Raw genomic sequence first — 25,399 nt, forward strand, 5'->3', positions numbered from 1 at the left:
AATCATTCTTATTTCAGAGCACATCCTGGGAAATTATACTGAAAAGTTTTACAAAAATCTACAAAGTAATGCAATAAGTTCAGGAGATATTTCATACAAGTAAAGAATGTTTATTTTATTATGAGTTTACAGGCTTGCACTTTGATTCACTCTTAGTTTTCTTGTTTTATCCATGTATGTAGTTCATGTCATGCAATAGAGCTTAACGAATATTTCTAACATTGTTTAACAAGCACGACAAATTTCAGTATTTGATTACTTTTGTTCTAAGGCTCTCTTGCACAGGTAAAGGAGGTTTATTAATATTTGCAAACTAACTTAAATTTCATAGTCCTTATTAAAATAACAGCAATTATTTTTCATTCTTTGTTTACCTCCAATAATTTGGTGGCAGATTTCACAAATATGTGGGGAGATCCAGTGTACTTCTTTTGATTTTTGCCATGATGTTATATGCTATGGATTATAACATAATGAGTTGTTGGGTTTATTTAATAAGATTGATGGGCCATGTGCTTATATCTGATAAGAACTGATATCTGAAGAGGAAAACTCCTGCATACTAATGGAATGTATAGTGTCTCATCAGTGTCTGCTTTGATATATTCTGTGGTATGTTCTATTTATCCCAGTAGGCAAAAGTTGATTAAGTAACCTGTTGCTGTTTTGTAATTCCATCTGGTTTTCTAATTTTTTAATAATTAAAAATTGCCACATTAAAAATATAAATATAAATCTTTAGAAGGTGTGGTGAAACATTGATATTATCTGAGATTCTTACTTTTATCACTTTATAAAGCACCAGCATGACTGATCCAAACAGAAAAAGGGTCGTATAAACTTCTCCCAGAGACTCAGTTGAAATGTTGTTGAACAAATCATAAAGAAATTTCTATCCAGGTCTCTGAAACAGTGGCTTCACCCACATTCCCACTGGTTCTTAATTTGAAAGTACTTCAGAATATTTCATTTGTTTAAATGTTTCCTTACAGAGTCTTTTATTCTAACAGTTATTTTAATTTATAAACACTGCCTGTAAATTTGTGTACGTCATGTGAATCTTGGTGGCGTGACTGCAACATCTCCAGAAAATGGTTTCTTACTATTTTCCATTTTCATTTTAAAAGTTCCTGTGCACCTAATATTCTCAGTGTGTACTGTTCATACTGTTTCACAGAAAAATGAAAATCTGAAATACAAGGATTTGAAGTACATTACTGAGTAACTCTTTAAGATGATTCAATTCATTTAGATAAATGCATCACAATTTATTATTTTTTAAGTATTGTATTCAGACACTAAGAAGTGTTGGATCTGTGCAAGATCTGTAATCATACTCACATGTTCGCACGTGGCAAAGTCTTCTTTAATTGCCTGCCATGTTTCTCAGTGCACACTGTGACAAACTGAACTTAGAGAATGGAGGCTTTTTTTTTGAATGCTGCTATTCCATTTATCTTCTCTTTCCTCAAATTTTGTTGCATTCTTTGTTACATACTGTCCAAAACCTATCATTTTTTTCATGGACTTTTCTGCATTACCCGTTATATTTACTGCTGGGATATATACAACTTTATTCATTTATATTCTGAGCATCTCTGTTAAGGCTTTTCAGAGGAGGAAAACAAATAAAAGGGGAAAATGGAGGAGGAGAGGAAGGGAGGGGTGTCAGCATTTGTTACTCAGAATAAGCTTAAGTCTCTAAGCACTACCTGAGTTTTCTTCTGTGTATGGATTCTGGTTAATGCAAATATGTGAAAGTACGTTTTTCTGTTATTGACTGCATCCTTTGCAAACTTTTTGTCCAGACATTTTAGTCAAACAAACTATTGCTACTGAAACTACTACACAGTGGAAAACTTGTCCCAGATAATTTTTTTTTAAACAGCAGAAGGTCTCTAAAAGCAGTTCTCAGGACATGGTTCTTAATTACACCCCTTTAACTAAGCAGATATTTTTGCCCAGTTAATTGACATAGACTTCTTCTCTGTTGCTTCTCTTGGAAGATAATATATAGGGATATTAATTAAGCTCTTCCCGTGAAGTCTGCTTTACTTCCTTTGGAGTATCTCTTTTTATTTGAAGACAAACAAGCTGTTCTCTTACTTGCTAACATTTCTTCAAAAGACATTTAATTTATTGACTGCTTGGGTGGCACAATGTTTCTTCAGACACCTAGAAAGCTGTTTGCAATAAATATCACTCAAGTCTGTCTGGCTTTATTTGGATTGCTTTTTTTATCATGAGATCATTTTCTTCAGACTTTATAAGCATCAACAAATTTTGTTTTGGGAGGTAGCCAATGATACTGTAATCTGTTTGTCGTGTTTGATTGCACACCAGCAATGGAGTCTCTAAGTTTTCCACTTAAAGTTTAAGCTTGATGATGAGGATCTCAGAATCACACCTCCACCCTGTTTTTAGTGACAAAATGCAACTTTCCAAAGGAAGAAAGCAGTGTGTATTTTGTAGATATATGGGTATTTTCACAATGGCCTGTTTCCAGAAGAAATCCTGTTCCTAGAGATAAGTCTGGCAACCTCGATTACAAAGAGAGTGTGACTGGAAATAAGTTACTCCCTGAGACATAAACCTTGCACAGCTGTTAATATTGCTGGTATCTGGCATTTGGGGTGCAATCACCTCCAGTGCTCACCACCCTCTGGGCTGGGGCCTCTCCCCACTTGCCCACACAGGCTGCGGGCCAAGTGGAAGTCTGAGCAGGAGGCACGTGGAGGGCTACAGATCCTAATCCCACAGTGAGAGTAATGGTGCCTTATCTTAGAGTTCTTCACTGTGGAAAATGTGAGAGACCTCCTGCTATCCCCTGCCTTGACAGCTCTAAGGATGAACAAAGTGACTCAGCCTCCTCAGCAGCTGACAAGAAAGGAATCACGAAGCATGGACGTGATCTTGTTTGTGTAGAAAATGGTGCTCTGCAGCCATGCGACATTTCACACTCACCCATCTCTTAAACCTGTTGCCAATGGCTTGTTTTAGATTTCAAGTGCTTTGGACAAAAGTGGTGAAAAATGCAGGTATGATGAAAAGAAATCTTTTCAAAAGTTCTCTTGAAGATGATACAATAAAGTCATATTGTGCTAATTCACTCTATATCTCCAGCAACACCAGCATGCATTCTGTTGTGAGGGCCAGATAGAGCTCCCGTACCAATCCTTTCCCACCAGAGGTAAATGTGAGCATAACAGTGGGGATTGAGTGCACCCTCAGTGAGTTTGCAGATGACACCAAGTTGGGAGGTGGTGTTGATCCACCTGAGGGTAGGGAGGCCCTTCAGAGGGATTTAGATAGGCTGGATTGCTGGACTGAGGAAATGGGATGAGGTTCAACAAGACCAAGTTCCTGGTCCTGCACTTTGGCCACAACAATCCCATGCAGCACTATAGGCTTGGGGATGAGTGGCTGGATGATTGTAAAGAGGAAAGGGACTTGGGGGTGTTGGTTGATGCTCGGCTGAACATGAGCCGACAGTGTGCCCAGGTGGCCAAGAGGGCCAACGGCATCCTGGCCTGCATTAGAAATAGTGTGGCCAGCAGGAGCAGGGAGGTGATCATCCCCCTCTACTCAGCACTGGTGAGGCCGCACCTCGAGTGTTGTGTTCACTTTTGGGCCCCTCACTACAGGAAAGACGTTGAGGCCCTGGAACGTGTCCAGAGAAGGGCAACGAAACTGGTGAGGGGTCTGGAGCACAGACCTTATGTGGAGTGTCTGAGGGAGCTGGGATTGTTTAGTCTGGAGAAGAGGAGGCTCAGGGGAGACCTCAGTACACTCTACAACTTCCTGAAGGGAGGTTGTGGTGAAGAGAGGTTTGGCCTCTTCTCCCAGGTAACAAACAGGACCTGGTGAAATGGCCACAAGTTGTACGAGAGGAGGTTTAGGTTAGACATGAGGAAAAACTTTTTCTCTCAGAGAGTGGTCAGGCACTGGAATGGCCTGCCAAGGGAGGTTGTGGAGTTGCCATCCCTGGCAGTGTTCAAGAGGCGTCTGGATGAGGAGCTTGTGGTAGCAATGATGATGAGAAGATGGTTGGACTAGATGATCTTGTAGGTCATAGAACGGCCTGGGTTGAAAAGGACCACAATGATCATCTAGTTTCTATCTCTCAGCCATGTGCAGGGTCGCCAACCATCAGACCAGGCTGCCCAGAGCTACATCCAACCTGGCCTTGAATGCCTCCAGGGATGGGGCATCCTGTTCCAGTGCGTCACCACCCTCTGCATGAAAAACTTTCTCCTAAAACAAGCACAAATGCATCGTCACCAGCACAGAGGTGAGCTGAAGTTAATAAAAATAAATATATGTGTGTCTGAGATCAAGCTAGTATTCCTCAAGGTTTGGCATGAACTCAGGCACCTCTACACACCATGACCTCCTCTGCTCACAGTTTAAAGCAGACAAGGGAAGAAAACATCATTTTCTGAAAACAGGAAGGTCCACCTTAAAGTCTCATGGAAATGTGATTGAAGGCTACCAATGTTACAGAACATTAAATGTATATATTAAAATATAATCACAAGTGTCCATTTGAAGTGATTTTGTTTAATGTTTGTTTTGTTTTAAAAACTTATAAACTGAGCTGAGGTGCAAGTAAAAGTTGAGAGAGAACAGAATCATAACCTACAATTATGAATTCTTGGAATATTTAAAAATAAAAAAAAAAGCTATTAATTTTGAAATACTAAAAATGAAAGCTAATGAGAATACCAAGGTGATAATCCCACTCCCCTAGCTTGCATAAAAACATCTCCACTTACATTAAAAAATTATGAAAGTATTTTGCAATTGACTTTGGTCAAATTTCTAACCTTGTGATTCTATAATTCTGTGATTCTATGAGTGGAAGATGGCAGTGCTGAGGCCTGACTTGGCATGCAGGTTGCTGCCTTGAGGAAACGGGGGAAGAGAAGGAACCCAGTGGGAGCTGACAGAAACCACAGTTTGGAGAGAAAAATGATTGTCCTTAAGGAAAAAGTGAAGTCATAGATATTTAAATTGTACGCAAATTCATAACTATTAAATTTGAGCGGAGACAAGCAATATCTGCTGTAGGCATTACCATTCCCTCTCACTGATTACCTAAGATACAACCAAGGTAACTGTTCTCTGCTGATCAATGAGCTGGGATTTTGTACGTGTCCCTCTTGCCCATCCAGCTGTGCTCTGCTGTAGTGACTAGTTCAGTGCTCTGGGTTACACTACTGTGTCTAGCTATCAACCATTTTAAAAAACTCCTAGCAAACATTTAACATTTTAGTAAAGGATGTAAATTTTCCCTACTGGAGTGACTTTGGTATGTAAAGTGCTTGATACATATCAAGACTAGCATTGGCTGAGTTATCCTACATAGCTGTAACCTTGAGTTAGAACAAGCAGCACACAATATACCTTTAAAACTTGTCAAGAACAACGATCACAACAGAGAGCTCACAGCAGCCTACACCTCTACTCACTGCTAGCAGTGGTGTCTGATCCTTCCTAGAGACTAAGCCTAGCAGTTAGAGCATTCAACTGTGAGGTGATAGATGAAACTCCGAGCCTGAGGAACATGAGGCGTTTCATTTCCCTGGAGAGCATCCTATCTTAGCTACAACCCCTTCCCACAGAAGCTGCCCCCCCTGCCCAGGTGCAGCACAAAGATATTTTGGCCCAAAAAGAGAGAGTGAGTCTGGGAGTAGATTAGTCAACACCCCACTGTTAAAGCTGTGTGCTGAGGGTCAAGGAGCATACTAGGGCCTGGATGCTGCTCTAGAGGCTTTACTAGAATTGTAGGAAGCAGTTTCAGGTTGTGGCTCTGGCTCAAACATGCACTTAAATTAGAAACACAGGATTAACAAAATTTGCAAGATGTGGATTTCCAGAGACATATTATTATTCTGCTATCTACACCTTAGGCATAGTAACCCTTGCCTTGTATGTCATGCCATTTTTCATTAACCCCACCCTCAAGAATCTTTTCTCTGTCTGTTATTTGCAAGGGAATTTCATTCCTATCTAGAAGTCTTTGCACTTTGACTTGCCTGGTGTGAGGACACATAAAGCACTACTGCAGGATGCTGAGATATTGGTGATGAGCATTAATAGGAGCAAAAAATACACATGCAAAGCAAAGTAAAGCAAAGCCAAACTCCACTCTTTGCTGCAAAAGACAAAATCCTGAGCAAGGCACCAATGAAATTACAAGCTATGAAGTGCTGCTGTGCATTGGATAGTCTAGCCCCTGCATATTCGAATGATTTAGCACAGCCATCTTGTTTGTACTTCAGGAACTAGATGATGTATGGAGCTTTGCTCTTCTGGTCAGTATATTCTTTTCAGCCACTGCCTGTTGCAAATAGGAAATTCATCTGTTTTTCTCCTTGTAGGATAATTTATAGACAAATTTGGGTTTTGCAGACATACTTGTTTTATCAGCTGTCCCTGTATTGAAGTAGTAACCATACTTTGCCCTGCATTTTTGTTCCTTCTTTCTTCCTGCAATAGGTATTAATAGTACAGCATCTAGAAAGATCAACAGAAGCACTACAAATTAATGTCAGTTCCTACAAGCAGTAATGGAAAAAGAATGAACAAAACAACTCTCAAACAATACTCACCACATCTACCAACATTCAGCAATTTTCATGAAAATTGCTGTAGAATGATGCTGTGTTAAATAGGCAGCAGTACATTTGCTCTAAATCAATATGCATTTCATTTTCTGTGAAATTATGAACAGCAGCCTCAAATATTAATAAAAACCAAACTTTTTCATTAAGAATAATAACACAATTGCCTGCACTACTGTTTTTTAATAATTTGCTATTTACATGTGCAGTGCCAGCAACTGTTGTGCTGTGTATTGTCAATGAGAGCATTTCATATGTCTTAAAATTAATCTTCAATATTTCATTAATTTAATATTTGGCTGAAAGCATTGCAAATATTTTAGACACTCAAAGGGAAAAAAGCACACAATTTGCAGCTACTTGAAAATAACAATAAAAAATTATAGGTAAAGCTCCAAAATACAAATCCAAAAGTCCTTTTACATATTCAACTTAAAAAACAATAATCTCCAAAAGTATGAAGAAAAAAAAAAAAAGTATGAGGGATGTTTAAAAATATTGCAAATCCTGTTTCTTCATGACCCATCCTATCCCTTTGACTTCAGTGTTCAAATGAAGAGCATCCTAGAGAGCTATCCCCAGTGGTGGATTATATTTTTGGCAATGTTTAGTTCTCTTCTGCCAATACTGAGTTAGAATTAAAATCTATTAAGACTTATCTGTTACTGAATACAAAAGTAGAGAGTTTCAGCTGACTGACACCTCCAAGAATGGCAAAGAGGTTCATGCATTGCTTACCCTTAAGCAGAGAAATAGAACGGCATGCACAGTCACCTTATTGAAATTTATGAATTAGCCAAACTGATTTGGACAATGCTTTCTTCCTTTAGAAAAAGTAAATCAGCTACTGGAAAAAGGATGGGTCCCCTCTGCCTCTCCAGAGCAACCAGAATTACTGCAGAACATCCTCCACTTCCCAAAAACAAACAAACAAACAAACAAAATCTCAGCTAATTCTTTACAGCATTTGAAATGAATTATTTATGAACAAATTTAGCTGAAGGACTGGGGGGTGGTGTGCTGGTGGATTTGAAATGGAAATTATTGGACAACTTTAGCACAGCATTCTTGAAAATAAAGGATAGATTAAGCATCTGTGTCAGAGAGGCATTACAGCCAAAATGGAACTAATTCCATGAAATACTGCTCATAAATGTAAGTGCTGCTTTAGCTCTTGCTTGCTTTTTTTTCCCCAAGGGGTTATGTAACACAATTTATAGCTTTACTCAGGATGATAATTTCTGTCATGCTCATATATATGACTTTGGCAGAGACAAACACAATTCCTCACAGAAAAACTTTGCTGGCAACCAGTATAAAACCTTGCATTGAAATGCATTAAAATACATTAAAAGGAGAAATAGAAATCCAACTCACACTGGGAATTTTCTGATCTGATGCCTGCCCACACAGACATCAAAAGAGAGAGCAGGTTGCTGTGGAAATGAGCACATCCTCACAACAACAGACAGTTGGAGAAATGGCCACTGTAGACCAGCTCGGAAAGCAGCTGGCAGCTGGTTGTCAGTGCATGCAAAAGCAACAGGCTGCGCTTCACAAAGTGACGACGTGCACCAGCAACTGGTTTTCATCAGTGGTGCACACCCATGGAGCTATCAGCCACCTCTGCACTCATGACAACAGAGGAAGAAATCCTAAAGGAGTAATATGTGCTCTTCCCCCAGACCATTCTTTTTATTGGTGGTTCTGGTGGTTTTATTGGAGGAAATGAAGCACTCCTCACTTTATCATTGGACTCAAAAACCCAGTCATAAATGGCAATGCAAACTCCAGCCTCTGCTATTAACAGTCAGAAATTACCTTGACAAGACGTGGATCACTGAAGTGTGTTTCCAGCATCCAAATTATTATCACAGCAGTGGAAAAAGAGAACAGCAGGAAAGAAAGCAGCTATGCATAAGGAAAATACAGCAAAACAAGTCCTTTTCCTATAGAAAGACGTGGAGGTCAATTTACTGCCTACTTACATTTTCTTACTTTCTGACTGTTATTTTCAGTGCTAAATGGGACAGAAATTTTCAATGATCTGATAAAAATTCCCTAAGCAAAATACAATTACCCTTACCCCTCTCAGTAGAGTTCAGTGGATCAGTGGATAAATGACACAAATGAAGCCAAAGATACAAGTTGTTTCTGTACAAGTACTTCAAAACATCAAAAAAAATTTAAAATGTACACATAAAAAATGTCTCAGTTTATTTTTTTTAAAATTTGTATTCTTAAATCTGAATTGTAATGGGAAACCCACAGATCCTCCTAAGGAGAGCTCAAATCTGTGTGATAAATACACGTTACACAAATGGTCTGCTAGGAAGTATATTAACTTTATGAAAGCTCAGCCCAGTAATATTACAGATGTCATGCCTCCACCACCAAATTGAAACATTGGCAAAGGATGTTCCTATCTGCTCATTTTTTACCATGGTGCAACTGTAACAAAGTTGTTTACAGGTATTAAATTTAACTGTAAAGCCTGAACTTTCCATTTCTCAAGTTCATCTTCCCTTGTCTGCTTTTATGTATAGAATACTGCAAACTGCAAAGTACAACCCAATTTATGCAGTACTATCGAGTCAAAAAGGGAGTGCCAGCAATTAAAAGCACACAAGAGGAGAAAAAAGTGTCTAATTCATTATCAAACTCAAAAATCTAAATGTTTGACCAGCAGTAGCAAAGCTCCATCTCCAGATTTGTGGGTATGCCAGAAAGTAATGAGATCTCTGTGCAGAACAAGCCAGGGAGGAATCCAGAAGTGCTAGATGTGAATAGAGTCAGGTTTTCAAGAATCATTGACAAAGTATTTTACTGTTTATAACATATGTAACTCTTTCCAGACTTCGCAATCCAATGTTAGTCTTTTGTCTTGATAGAAAAAATAAGAGAGCTAGTATTTCCTTTTAAGAATTTCCTAGTATTGATCATACATTGACCAAGAAATGTCCCTCTATTTCCACAGTGAAATCCCTCTAATTATCTATGAATTGTTATTTATTTTTTTCTTTTTAATTTTTATATTTTTTATCTATTTATATATAAACATCTACAAATTTTATATAAATTTAAGTAATTTATAATTACTTGAGGTTCATGTTGCCAGTTTAATTTCATTGAAAGTGCTGATTGGATAATTGATACTTTGAGATCTATTTTGCAACCCTTAATATTGCAGAAGTTGTTCCCAAAAAAATGGGTAAAATCAGACCACAAAAATTAAACAGAAAGATAGATTTCTAGAGTTCCAGGACAGCAACACATATGAAAATGAGAATTCAAAAATCCATCCTGTTCCTCATTATGATGGAACCAAAAGTGAGATAATGCATCTGGTATGCGTATTAACAAGAGATGGCAGAGAGAATGCTGGGTGCATTTATGGGCTTATGGATAGCTAACAAAATGGCTAAATTAGTTAGTTTACCATAAAATAGTAGCTCTCACTTTAGTGAAATGAAACACAAGGGAACAATTTTACCTGTGAGGAACTTGTACATTGTAAAAGCCTTTTTAAAATAAATAAACAAACAAACAAACAAACATGTAAGTCTACTAATTTTAAATAGCTTAAAAAGCTATGTAAAAATTAAACTATTAGTGACATATTCTAATCAAATCCGTTTTACCTTTTGACAGCCATCTCACTTGAAGACTTTTTTCTCTGTATACAGATGAATCAGTGCTGCTGCGTTTACATTCTTCCTGCATTTAATTTTTGATTTTTGTTCCCTTTGTGTACCAAGGCTGCTTATATTGCTTATTCCTTATATATGCATTAGTCTCTTTAAAGAAAAGAAATCCATATGAAACATATGATACGATGAAACCCATTTCTTTGTTTCTTACTAGTGTTGATTACTCATAGATAGAAAACACCAAAATACCTTCTAATAAGACTTTGTGAACATCCAGCTTGATGGAAAACTTGGAGTTATGCTCTAAATATTTCCCCCAAAAGTGCAGCAGCATACCAGGCCAAGTTCATATTTGTAATAGGCTCACAACGTAGATGAATATGTCCATTGAGTATGTTGCCAACTTCAAATGACATGTGCCAATTCACACAGCTGAGGCTCTGAACCAGTGACTTGACAGAAAATTACTCAATAAAATTCTCTTTAGAAATTATCGTTCCGAACTAATGTAGAGTCATAACATAAAGTGTCTGGTAAAAGTATCATTGCAAGTATCCGTCTCCTTTGTCCCTGGTAATTGCAAACATTTTATTTTATTTTAGAAAATGAACCTATTTGCATCCTTTCCTACATACCAGCCTTCGGAAGTCAATGGTGGTCTTCGAAGGTCAATATGTCTATTCTCTATATAGTAACTCTACTAATACAGGTCACATAAGGCTAAGACCTGATGTCAGTGGTGTGGGTAGGCTGATTGTTTTCCTTTACTGCTTTGAGTAATACCTGTGCATTTTGATTGCCCTGAGTGGATTTACTCACATTTAACACTCATCCAGGCTGCAGGAAACAATTTGTTGATGAGGTGTGAGCAGGGATAAAATCCAGCTTGCACAATTTTACTGCCTCGGCAAATTGTGCTGCCTGGAGCAAATGGATTATTACAAACTCATCCCACCTAACAATATATATAGATGATCTAAACAGAGAACCAAATCTTTTGAATAAGAAGGGGTCATTTTTACACAAGACCTTGTCACAAGCTAGCCTTACTTATAACACCTTGATAGGCAAGGTGTTATACACTGTTAATAAGATTTTCAGACAACCAGAAATAGCTGGAATGTCCTGATGATCTGATTCACAAAATTTGCCCCTGCATCTATAACGTCTGGTAAACGTGTGGGGCTATGATTTGCTTTAATCTATTCATTTTTATTATAAGCAGGCATTTCATGCTGAGCATTTCATGGTGATTATATATTGCAATTCTCATGTAACTGAAGTAGTGGGGCTTCTAGTGTCATATCTTTTAAACCTGCCAAGTTTTGTCTAAGGAATCTCTTGTAAAATGCTGATACCTTAGTTAAATAATGCAAGGCTCAGAAGACATGACAAGTTTGGTGCCCCAGATTCCCACACAGTGTGTGTTAAGCTCTTTGCAGTGTGTGTTAAGCTCTTTGCAGCTTTGGGCTCACTGATAAAAAGCAAATAAAATATGTGTGTATCAGCGTAGAATATGGTCTTGGTATCTAAAAAAATTATGTTATTTATTCCCCTCCATCTGCTACAAAGAAGCACAAGAAATTCACAAATGGAATGTAAACATACTGTGTACTTTCTCTCACACACACCTTACAGCTCTACTGCAATGCATTTTTCTAGCTGCAGTCATCAGTGAACAGAAACACTTTCAGTCATTTTTGCTGTTGCCTCTAGCTGTGATTAAGCTGGAGATGTAGCAACCTTTTTTGTGATTGCTATAGATTGTTCATTTCAAGAAATTTGACTTTCCTCTAAAGGATATTTCATGGTTACTGTGACTGAGCAAAGGCTATTGCAGACATTGATGATTTTTTGTTATTTTTCCTACCACAGGTCTTCATTCATTCCAGCTCCCTTATTCAAAATCAGAATGTCATTCTGTCCCGAAAAGGAAAAATTTATTATTGTTCTGGTAAAAATGCACCTTCTCTCATTTGTTTTATGAAACAAATTTTAAAACATTTTGCTGAATCTTGAGAGAGGGAAAAAAAAAAAAAAAAAACCAGAAAAAACCTCAAGAGTGTTCTGGTTTGACCCACATACACATGCAATGAAACCAATGAATAACTATGCAAATACTATATCAGTGATTTAGGCTAAGCCTGTCTTCAAATCATCTCATCAAGTTTGAAACCACAAAGAACTAAACCTCCTTTATCAGTGAAGCCAGTTTCAAACCAGCTTCTTTTCCTCACGAGCCCAGTCACACAAGTCTGTCTCAAGACTATCATGGAATCATAGAACGGCTTGGGTTGGAAGGACCTGAAAGATCGTCTAGTCCCACATCCCCTGCCGTGGGCAGAATTAACAGCTGTGGATAAAGCACTAAATCAGGTTATCTTTAACTGTGATTAGCACTAAATCACATTTTCTCTCACATATTATCACATCTTAACATGAAATTTTCTTTTTGACAAGGGAAGCGTGCAGTGCACTTTGAAGGCATGTCTCATCTAAGGATAGTGCTGATAGAGACTGCCAAGGCAATTCACCTTGAGCTGGTATGCCCATTTTGTGTGGAATAGCATCAGGTAAAGACACTTTCTTCTTCCCTGATGTGCAGCAACTGGGCAACAGTAATTCGTGTATTTACCACGAATGTAAGTGTTCTCAACTATAAGTTTCATTGAAGTTATAGACGTAGAGACATACGACTATTCATATACGAATATTCACCAAGTGTTTTGGGGAGGATACTGAATTTTCTTTTCAAACAAAGAGAGTTTCCTCTCTTTAAAGTTTTGTTGCTGCATTGTGAACCAACAAACTGTAAGACAGAATCTAAAAGTCACACCAAAAAAATGCAACCAAAATTTCTTCTAGCTCTAAAAATTTCAGATGTGTTTTTTATGTTTCTAAAATCCGAAACAACGCATTCTTGGTTTTTTTTCACTAACAGAATGAAATACAGTACAAGTTGAGGATTTTTTCATTTCAGTTAAATATATATGTATAACCAAACAACTGTTGCTGTTTCCTCGCCTAACTTGTGGTATGTCTCTTTTATTTCTCCTGCTTTCCTTTATGTATTCCAAATTCTAAACAAACATCAAGACAATGTAACATACTCTATGACTTTTAACCCTCACATTCAGAAGATGAAAGTAGCTGCTATAAAATAATAATTCATTGAAATTCAATCATACGTATGTTGTAACACTGATGTTTTCATAGCTTTCTGAAGGCTTCTCCTAAAAGATGTATAGCGTGTGTTACACTATTTTTTCAGTCCTTCAGCGTTTTAATGTCAAAAATTTTCTGAGTTTTAAAGAGCGAACTTTGAGGCATTTATTAACACCTTATCATTCCATCTCACCACTGTTCCCTTACTTTTCACTCTCGCTCATCTGCAAGTATCTGCATGAGAGTGAAAATGGTAACCAAGGTTGTTTTATTCCAAAATCTCCTTCACACACATATTTATAACTCTTTCAGAATACTGGGGGATCTTCTTTGCACAATAGTACAACAGTACTGCTCTGTACTTCTCCCTCTTGTACTCCACTCACTCAGACACCCTGAGGTATATTAAGCTTCCAGAGAAGTTTAGTAAGTGCAGTTACTAGCTTCCGCAGAAAGGAAAACCAGTGTCAGAGGTGTTCTGAAATGCATATACACATCTCATGTAGCCTTGTTTATAGTCTGTCCAGATTATACATTGCTTTTACATTCCAATTAATCTGATCACAAATAGAGCAGGTATAAAAGTGGTATAAAAGTCTACAACATTCTAATGATAATTGACCTACTTGATAATTTATGGTGAAATTAAAGACTGTACATCTCAGAAGAAAAAAGAAAACAGCATAAAATAAATCAAAGTAATGTTCATGCTAACAATCTCTCACCTTTAGTAGCCCCTGGACAACAATACTGAGTAACAGATGTAGACAACATCATATCATGCTCTCTCTGTCAAAAAGGTCTATAAGAAGGGCTACTTCTTTTGAGTGAGTTATAGTGGTGAATCTCACTGAGCAATACATGGGGTAATAACCCATGAGATACTGATTCAGGCCTCTGCTGTATAAATCAAATCTTTTCAATTTTAGTCACACTTAGGTAAAAAAGTTTATATTGTCTGAACTACAATTTTGTAGTCTGCTAAAAACCAGGAAGGGCTTAACTGTTGCTTGAAGGAAATGATTGCAAGAAATAATATGACCTCCATTTATTCATACTAGTTTGTATACTGATGAACTAAGCACTACCAAGTACTCAGTTTTGATACATTATGTAGCAACAAACTTTTTCTAATAAGCAATGAAAACCATTCCATAGCAACATACTGTCTATAGCCAGAGTACACAGTTGCTTTAAAACTACTGACTTTGAGCCTGTATTAAAAAATAATTTTAAATTTTAATATTTCCTTTGACACACAAAACTTATCATTTCTTTGTAGTATCTTCCAGCATTCTCCAGTACAAGACTTTTTTTCTGCTCCTACGGAAAAATTTTCTGCTCCTACTACACCTGTCACCTTCCTTTTTTTTTTTCAAAATATTCAAGTATTTGGTGATTCTTTTCTTCTTCCTTTCACAAGGAAGTTACATTAAAAGCATTTAAAATCCCTGGGAAGCTTTAAGTGTTCAGCCTTTATTCATCTGAAATAATTAATTTGCATATAGATTTCAGCTAAAGGAAAATATTATAAAGTTTACCTACTAAAAAGAAGCAATAAAGGGCATTTATTCAAAATATTCACTATGAAAGCTGGTATAGAGAATCTTGTGCTTGATTATATCTGATAATTTATGCTTGGTACCTGCTTTAAAGGACTTATTATTCAAAACAAAAGATGTAACATATAATTAAAGTATGTTCTCCCCCAGAAGTCTGAATAAAATTCTGAGCATAATCTTACTTAGAAGGTTATGGCTGTTCAGTACTAGAGATGACTTGTGTCTAGTTCTGAATTTCCAGAATGAGAGGTTTTAATAGTCCAGGTCTTCTTGGTCAGAGCTTCAGTTTAGGATAAGTTTGCTCAGGGCATTCACTTACAGAATACAAGACTGGGAGATATAAGTTCAATGTCAATCACTGTACAATGGGTCTGCTTCCCCAGAGATGCTGGAGAAAGGCTATTGAAGAAGTGGATGAAAGTTAGGTTGCAGTTTGAATGTGGACTCCAAACCTGAGGCAAGAAGTAGGGTTGACGCAGGATGTGTAGATATACATGGATTCACATGCCCAAAGATCTGGCTGACTGTGAGAAAGAAAAGCATTCCTTCATTCCTAAACACTCACTGACCCTGAACTCTTACATTCTACCCCACAGAGCCCTCTTGCTCATACCATCCCCTTCTCATCTTACCAGACTTCGCACTTGCCCTTCCCAGCACACTAATCCTAACTTTCCATATGCCACTTCCAACACAAAATTTAATTTACCCCTTTAAGGATGAAGATACAAAAAGAATATATACTTGAGACAGAAAATTTTCTTTTGCATGTGAAACCAGAAGATTTTCAGCTGACTCCAATCTGATTTATCTCTGGTGCAACCCAATGAAAGCCTTCAGACTGCACTGGGAATGCATTAATTGTGCAACATTTAGAACAAAATACGGAACATTTTTATTTTATTTATTTTCTTTTTTAATTCTGAGTCATATAATTATTTCCAAGGCTAAGTCATAATTTGCCATACCTGAATAGTCATATTACCATACCTCATTTATTCTGTCAGGGAGTTATTTTGTTTTTCATTTATCTCCATCTCATGGGATGACAATAAATTCTGGAATCCAAGTCTGCACAGCACATAGTGAGAATCAGCTTGGATATACCTGTTAAAAAAAAAAAAACTAACACGGGAGCTCTTAAATCCCAGTGGATACTCCAGTAAAAAACCCCAAGCTTCCCTATTGGTTTTGCAGCCCTGCAACTTGCTCTGTTCTTTCATTGTGTTATGAATGTCTCACAGCTTGGACCTTTCTTTTGCTTTCCAGTTACAGTCTTTTATATATATATATAGTTCATCAAACCTTGGCACTTTTTCACAGTTCAGAAATTCTTGTGCCACTTTGCCTATCAGCCTACATGTTTTTTGTCTACACGTACATTTTTTCATTTTGTCCGCCAATTCATTTTGCTGTTCACCCTCCTTCTCCTGTATAAATACACCCATTTTCACTTCTTCCCTCTCCAGCTTTTCCATAAGGAAAAAAAAATCCAGCTATAAAGGTTTTCAAGAGCCATCAAGCAGGCAGGAAACTTTTGCAGAGAATGTGACGTGGTGAGAGAAGAACAGTAAACACTTCTTTTTTTTAAAGTTCTTCTCCCATTTGTGCTATTCACCATTCAGGTGGAGGAAATGCATGTAAAGATTTTTCTTCTCTCAAGTATTCTTTCTTGTGACATTTTGTCTATTAGCTCCTCAGCAGAGAGTTCATATGCGTCAAACACAAGTATATACCATATGCAGACAGGGATACATCCAACTGCAAGCACAGTATCACAGATCTGAGTTGCTGTCTTTAATGTTTAAAGATCACTAATAGGATTTCCCTAAAAGTGAAAAACTTTAAGTCTGCCATTGTCAATAAAGTCTAGACTAAGAAATAAAACACGGCTTATATATTCTTCCACTCCGTTTTGGAAACTACGAATTGCAAAGGAGTTTGTAACCTCTTACTAATTCATAGAATGAAGGCCAAGGAGCTCTGATAATAATATGCTCCGATCGTGATCAGCAAGCAAGAAATTATGTTACTGTATGGGAATTGCTAAGTGATAGCCTGAACCAGTAATTAAGCATCAGGCGAAAGGCCCTACCCCCCACACTGGGAGCACAGGTGAAAGCAATTCACCTGTGCAACTGGAAGGAGGTGGAACCTGGTTCCACACCTCATTTAAGTCTCATTTAAGAGCTGATTGCTGTAAGAATAGGTTTTTTTCTTGAAGATTTCCCCTTTGGGTGTATTTGGAGGGCTCTGACACTTAAGACAGGTAAGCAAATCTTTCTTTATGTGGCTTGTGATTGCCACCCTTTTTTGGGGGAGTTTTAGAACTGATTGTATGCAATTGCTTTTCCTACAGTTATCAAATGGTTATTTTATCTTTAAATTTCAGGTTGAGTTAGAGCCTACTTTTTCAGAGAAACATTGATACTGATCTCAAGGCTTCAGGAAACAGTATTATGCAATTGGTTAGCAAATCTTTTCAATTGTTTATTAGTCTCCGTATTATGTGTTGGCACTTGAGTTTTTCTGCATCTGGACTTACTTAAAATTCAAGAGAAGGATTTCTATATAGCTTGTTTAAAAAAAAAAAAAAAAAGGAAAAATGTCACCTGAAAATACTGACAAAGGTTAAGACCTTCTCATAAAGGTTTTGATAAGTGACTCTAAAAACTCAGACCAAAAAATAAAACATAGAAATGCAGACTAAAGATGTGAAGTGTATAGTAGTGATGGATATAACTGCCCTGACCTAGGGAAATTTTGCCAGATGGAAGGGCTGTGTAATGCCTAGAAAAATCTCACTTACTGTAGATGTCTGATTTGTTACTGGATGATCATGAATTAGTGTAGGAAATAAAAAGAAAAGCTTTCACTAATGGAAAGCCATCCTGGAAATAAGTATAACTTTGAAATGGCAAGCTTGGTATTGGAGCATACGAAAGTGCCACTGATAATAGGGTATCCAGACAACTTCTTTATTACTGTTAAAATGATCAGCCTGCAGCTGACTGTTGTTGCTCATGTCTCAAAATGGTTTTAAATTGTGCAGTACTACTAGCAACCAAATTAGCTTTTGTCACTACAAATATACATTGCCTGGCCTTTCTTTTTGTATTCTTTGCAGCTGCTTTCCTCAAGTTATTTCTATTGACAAATACACCCATCAAAATAAAACATAAATACATGCAAACTTGTACTGCTATGCTATTTTCATTCAGCCCTTGCACAAGTGATAAGCCTTCTGAGTATGGCCTTCAGCCACTTTATTAATCTTCTTGTATTTTTAGTTTCTAATTCTGTTATTAGTTAAATATGATACAGGCACTTTAATTAAATTCCTCTTATTTGTCTGATATTTGTCTTAGCTAGTCTGCTTTCTAATAGTTTTAAATTGCCATGCTATAGCACTCTACTCATACTAACTTATGTGACTGAACGTCCGTTATTCAAACATAATTGTTTGCCCACTGAGTTCCAGTAAAGTTAAATTTCATGTTGTATAGTCAGTTATACTGTAGTCAGTTATATGTAGGTAAGCATCAGGATTTTGTTAACACTTAACAGGTTAGCATTGTCCCACAAACATGTGAATGACTTCTGTTGTTCTGAAGGTGTGCAGTGGAGATGAAGGGAAATCATCCACACTTCATCTCTCTATTTCCACACGCTGAGTGAATGATATTTGCAGCAGTCTTATAGGTATCTTATTATAGCAGTAAATTTTTATTTTATTCAAACTCCTCCTTGCACTGACTGCACTAGCCTGACAGGTCCCAGTTTTAGCCTAAGGTCACATAGTCATTCAGTAGCAACAAATCTGTGTTACAGAGCTGCTCTGATTAGCATCTTCTGTACCTCTGAGAATGAAACTACAGCGGGTCAGGAAAGTGCCTCCACTTTTGCCCACTTGTCCATGGACAAGTCACTTCACAAGGCCTAAAGGGCAGTGGGGAAGGAGAGTGAGCCACATGAGATGGGGAGAGCCCAACATGATGCTCTCACTTGACAGTAAGCTTTTAAGAGACGGGACCCCACACAATACGTAGCCCAGGTATTATGACCTCAGAGACACCTCCCCCCACACAGTTTAGGACCCATCCAGTGTCTGTTGCTCAAAGAGTTGTGGCAAAAAAAGGTGATTTCTTAGAATAAAGCCTTTACTCCAGTGTGACTGTGTTGCTTTCCCATTTGCTTTTCTTCTCATTCATTATCATTTCACATCAGTTTACTGCATTAGTTCCCAACAATCTCTTTTATGTGTCATATGAGCTTGCAAGGCACAGTCTTAGATAATAAGTCTTACTGAATTGTTTGTCATGCATTAGCCTTTAATTCATGCCTTTCTGTATTTAGCTAATCCTTTCTCCACCACATACAGCATTGTTTTTGTTGGTTTTGCCTGATTTGGAGTAATACAATGCGGGACACTCAAAATAATTTACATTGATTTTTTTATTTCATTTTTTTTTCAGTGATGTATTCTTTCTGCTTCAACAATCAGCAGCAGTGCTGCTTTTCCTATTAAAGCAGAACTTGCCATTGGCACATTCTAAGAGACAGAAGGAAAAGGTGTTTGTTTTTTTTTTTTTACCTTGATCTTTTCTACATCTTCTCTCAACAGTTTTATTAAAACACTGCAGATAGATGTCAGTTCAGTGCCTACATGTTTCTGAATAAGTAAAAAGGAGAAAAAGACATAAGAAAAGGTTGCAAGTGTTTTGGAAAGAGCAGGGAACTGTCTGTAAAGCTCCCTTTGGTTATGTCAGAGCTGATAATATGGCATGATGTTTTCCACCCTGAGGAGTCACATATAGCTGATAAAAATAGTCAGATGACTAGAAGATATTTAGTGGCCACCATGGATCCAGAGAATTCCATGCAGCTCCCAGATTTCCTACCTACTTTGTTCTCCTTTATCCTGTGCAAATTGCTAGGTCTCTGATTTGTTAGGACAAACAAATGCTTTCCTTGACAAGCTGTGATAATGGTAGCCTCTTCAGCTCTAGGAGCCTGCCTTTAGGAATGGAAATTCAACACCCATTAAGAGTTCTAGCTCATTAATAGTGTTTTACTTGTCTGTATGTGGGGACCCAGCAATTTAATCCTTAATAGGCAGAGTGGGAGCAAGGCTCAGCCTTCCCATCCAAGAAGCTGAGGAGAAGAGCATGTCTGAAATAACCCATTCTTTAATGCTTACTTATCTATGAAGTATCTTAATTTCTTTTTCACAGTAATTTGCCTTTTTTTTTTTTTTTTTTTTTTAAGGTATTTTCTCCTTTTCAGATCATAAACACTAGATCCTAACTTTGTTCACCGGGCTGCAGGAAAACCTGGCACTTTTGGAGAAAATCCAAAGACAAGTTTCACAGCTCTGCAGTTCATTGGCTAACAGGCTCATACTGGGACACACTCATACATTAGCTCTACTTCATTAATTAGTATAATCAATTACTATTCCTTTCAGTCAGAATTTGGATAAGATCCCAGACCTGCCACATGGGTAGAAAGGATTCATTTTCTTTTGAAGTTGTAGAGGAAGTACTAGACTTCCCACCAGGCCTTGTTAGTGAATGATCCTGCTGGCTGCATGAAACTTAGCTGGAGTGAGCTTAGAAGCCGCATTTAAAAGTCACTGTTGTCAAGCGATAAAATTCTGCAATGTTCAGAAAATTTATTTTTGCTTTGTGCCTTCCATACAGTAATCAAGACAGACTAATGATTAACCACTATCTTCTTGCCATCAGTGGAAGTCACCTCCTCCTCTAATGTTTCATAACATACGCCCATAGGTGAAAACCATCACACCAACAAAAGTACTAATGCAGTTCTCTTGAAAATATAATTCATACAGTCATTGAAAGACTCTGGTCTGGTTATATGAACATAGTGTGTTTTTAGTCAATTAAGGTATTGAAATACGTAAATTAGTGTGAAATAGATGTAGTAGCCTTGACAGGCACTGTCTTTTCTTAATGTTATAACATTCTGTTGGCATTATAGGAATTGCAATCTTTTACAAGAAGGGGGTAAGTCTTAAGAAGCACCATTTTAGAGAGATTTGTCTTCACAGCAGTGCTGAATATCACTAAAACTGTTGGCTTTTTCCCAGTGCACTTGAATTTCCTGGATTCATGATGCGTTTAAAGCCTACTGTTTGACAGCGATGAAAATGAAATGTTCCTTTTCTAGATTTCTACAGAAAGTCTACCACACATCTTTTCAGCAGTGATCTCACCAACTGTAAGTTGTCCGGGAGATCATCTGCTTTAGTGAGATTAAGTACTTTTCTCGCAGTGCAGATACGATTGCACAAAAAGTGGTTTACTACAAGTTTAATCCTTTTGTTTGCCTTTTCAAACTACTAAAAAATTCGGTTTAGAATTTTACATTAATGCAAAAAAATGAATGTAACTTAAATTGTTAAAACTACACTGCTCATACTATCAATAAATTTATTTCTAGGAGTATTTTTAAATAGTGCAGAGATTGAAAATATTTACAGCAATTTAGCAAACAGATTTAAAATGCTCATTCTACATTTCACTATCCACCACTCTAAACACAAAGAATATTAAATAAAACTTTTAAAGGAGGGAAGTAGCTAGGAAATCTAAGCTGCAACTAAGCCATAAGAAAAAACTAGCATATTTTCAAGCAGTTAAAGCTCCCTGGATGGTGAAGGCTACAAGCCAAGTAACTTTGCCTGTGCAATGCAGCAATCTCCCTAGAAGCTCATTTGAAATCTCTTATTAATACAGTAGAAATTTATTTTCTCTTTCTCTCAGTTGAAGTACTGTCCAGTGTCTGTAGCACAGAACCCAAGTCAATAGAGGGGTGAATGTCCTCCATTCTCTGCCCCTCCTCAACTCTCAATGCATTTATCCATCACTTCCCATTTATAAAAGTATTCTGCTTCAATTTATTGATAGCATATTTAAAAGTATTTACCAGCATGGAAGTTCTTTTGTCTGTTATTTAAGGACACTACACAATTTACAAAGCACTTTAGCTGCTGTCAGTTGGTGTATCTATTTTGCCTTCAACACAATTAATTGATTCTTCTCTGTTTCATTAACTCCACATGTTCTTTCTGTCCTTCTGTCCCTAAGCATTTCGCAAATACACAGCCTGACAACTTTCTACATCCTAATGCAGAAAAGGGTCTGTATGTTACCCAAGAAAGTCACCAAGATCAAAAACAGCATCAGCATATCAATTAAGTCATGGGTTTATGGTGTTTTGTATAGGCTACATTTCAGCATATAGCAAAAAAAATATATCATCCTTCACAGAACGGAGTGTATTAAGAAAGCTAATGATGCAGTAGCTGTTTTTACTGTAGATCACTAAATCAACTTGCTCAAACTTCAGTGTATACGACAATCTTAATACTACAAAAACTGTCTAAACCATCCATCTATTTGAAATAGTTGTTTATAGACATCATTGTTACACTGCGTTTACTGAAGACAATGATTAATACCTATGGGAAAAGTCTATTTTTATGTAACTGCCTATGCAGAAAATATGTTAGTGATTGTTTGTGTGTTCTGCTTTAAAGAATAAGTTCCTGGGGGGATTGTAACTGAGGACAACAGCAATTAAGTAGTGGTCACTGGCTTCATTCTACATACAGGTGTCACTAGGCAAACATGTCAAACCAGGCGTTATCTGTCAGTTGGCTGTCAGTGTTGCCAAAGGCTGTGAGCTTGATTCTCAAGCTGTCACTGATGGAGCACATCAGCTGTGCCCATGACTGCAGGCGTGTTATTGAGGTTCACCAAAAGAAGATCTGTTGTTCTGTGGACAACTAAATTATTCACACGCTTGTGGAGAACAGTAGGAGAGAGATCATCTTTCCAAGACCTAGGGTGTATATTTATCACAACAGAAGATACTCCCTGCCAAACTAAAACAGCAACCTATTTCTTTCCATCAGCAAAACAGCACTTACTCCAGGAGTGGAAGATGGTTCTAAAAGAAGCCAGTCAAAGCTGAACAAACAATGTTCTTACCCTATCTATCCAGCACCCGCCATGTACTTCTGATGAAAATCATTCATTTCATTGCTGGAGAGAGGCCAAAAATCATTTGGCATCTTTCTTCTCTTCCACTGTCTTTATTTTCTGATCTACTGATAGAGACCCTTACATCTAAGGCAGAGTTAGCTTGAGATCAGCTATATGGAGGAAACAGAGAAAGTCATTCCAAACTGTACAGTTGATAGGAACTAGAGTTATTAACCAATAGGTATTTAAGTAAAATGCATTATAATCTAAAGGGGGTATAATGAAGCTTATAGGTCTCTGTAAAAGATCCCAATATGTTTAAAAAAAAAAAAAAAATCAAGGAATTATTTTTCAATAGTAGCAATCATAACAATTATAGTAATAAATAAATATATAATGAGCAGCTTTTAGGAAAATAAAAAGGTGAAATTTCTTCCTCATCAGTATGTAGTGCTGCATCAGTAAAACAGCATGAGATTTCTCTCGGAGCAGTGCTAATTCACTGCAAACAAGAGTTTGGCCTCAGCTAGTACGAATGCACTTCAAACAGATAGGTCAGTAGCAAAGCCAAATGTACCAGCTGGTTTCAGACAGGAGTTGTTCAAAGTTCATACCATCAGGCTGTAGAACAGACTCCAAGTAGGATACCTTGGAGACCGTGACATCTCAATGAAGAAAACTCCTATGTTATATTAAATTAAGCAGAAAGAAAAAATGTAGTGTTCTTTCCTGTAGATCTAACATAAGTGAGTTTAATTCAACAAACTTTAAGAGGGAAGAGATAGGAAGTGTATTACAGACCAAATCTCCAGCCGGAGGAGTGAATATCATGTCTTTTATTGCTGATTTTTTTTTTTTTTTTTTTTTTTTTTTTTTACCTGGATGATGCTCGTTCATCAAAGGGGCTCATCCTTTTAGTTTCATCAAAGCTGATTAAGTCCCCTGGGTCTCTTTCTTCATTAGGCTGACATGTCTGTCTGAGCCTTTCTTCACCTGCCTTCCTGCCTTTCCTTATTTCACTACACCCCTAAATTGTAGATATGAAATCCTAATTATGGCTTAAAACCAGTTCCCAAGGCATTTCTCTGTTCTCAGCTCCCGGCCCAGAGCTCTGAGGACAGTGCTCAGCAGCCATGCTTTGGCTGGAGAGGAAGATCTGCTGGTCCAGAAGTGCCAGTGCTAAGTCTGTAGATGCCTCTGGCTTCTAGAAATGATCATACGTGAGATAGGATGCCAATTTTAGGGAGAAAGAAAAGAGATAAATAGAGAAAAGCATGAAAGAAAAGCATCAACTGCTCTTGTCACTCCCAGTGATAAGCTGAGGGAGAGAAGGCTTTATTAATTCCAAGATGTCATGTTCCTCTGTTCACTGAGAAGATGTGACATATTCTTCAATGAAGATATTATATATTGTTACCAGCTGTGGTTTTAAGGCAGCCTGCAGTCCTGCTGGGAAAATTCATGTGTCCTGAATTAACTGCAAATGCATATGTGCCTGCATTGAAGATCATTCCTATCAAGGACAGTTGTAGTGTTGAGCAGTGGGAAACACAGCTGTAAGCTACCATCTGCTAGCCTGATTTAGTCCCATTTACTAGGACCCTTTGAGCTCTACCATCAAGCCAGTTCATCAGCCAGCATAGTTAGTACCTGTTCATCTCATAAATTGGCCTCCAAAAAGACGAGATAAGGGATGGTAGTAAAGGTCTTACTGAAATCCAGAAAGATTACATTCACCACTTTCCCTTCAGACTCCAAGTGAGCGATATTATCACAGAAGGAGATTAAATAATTACTACAGCAGGATTTTGCCTTCATGAATCCATGTTGACTATGCCTGGTAACAGCTTTTTTTGGTTTTTTTTTGTTTGTTTGTTTGTTTGTTTTTTACTTAGATGCCTTTCAATATGCCACAGGATAATCTTCTCCGTAACTATTCTAGGGACTGGTTTACATCTCAGTTACCCTGGTTGCCTAGTTTCTGATGACATAAAAGCCGAGTAAGCTACTTTACATTAAGTTCATACTTCTTACTACTGTTCTTTCGTTAGTTTCATACCTATTAATATTCTATTCACTGTTTTTGCATATTTTGAAGTCTGTTTCTTTTTTTCTTCATACCATGTATACTGAACTGATCCAGCCTATGAAATCCATCTAGAGGCTATAAGGCAATTCTCCAGTACATTTTTTATATAAACATTTCTGTTTGGACACATAGTCTTTACTTTAGACATGTCTGTCATTAAACTTTTTGCTTTTTACATATTTCTTTTATCTATGTTAACTGTCTTCCACCATTAATGGAAACTGTCTCAGTCATCTTCATTTTTAGGTTTAAATATCATAAGTTCTGCACACTCATTTTCTGACAACTGACATAG

This window comes from Tetrao urogallus (assembly GCF_951394365.1).
Source record: "Tetrao urogallus genome assembly, chromosome: 7".
Classification (NCBI taxonomy): domain Eukaryota; kingdom Metazoa; phylum Chordata; class Aves; order Galliformes; family Phasianidae; genus Tetrao; species Tetrao urogallus.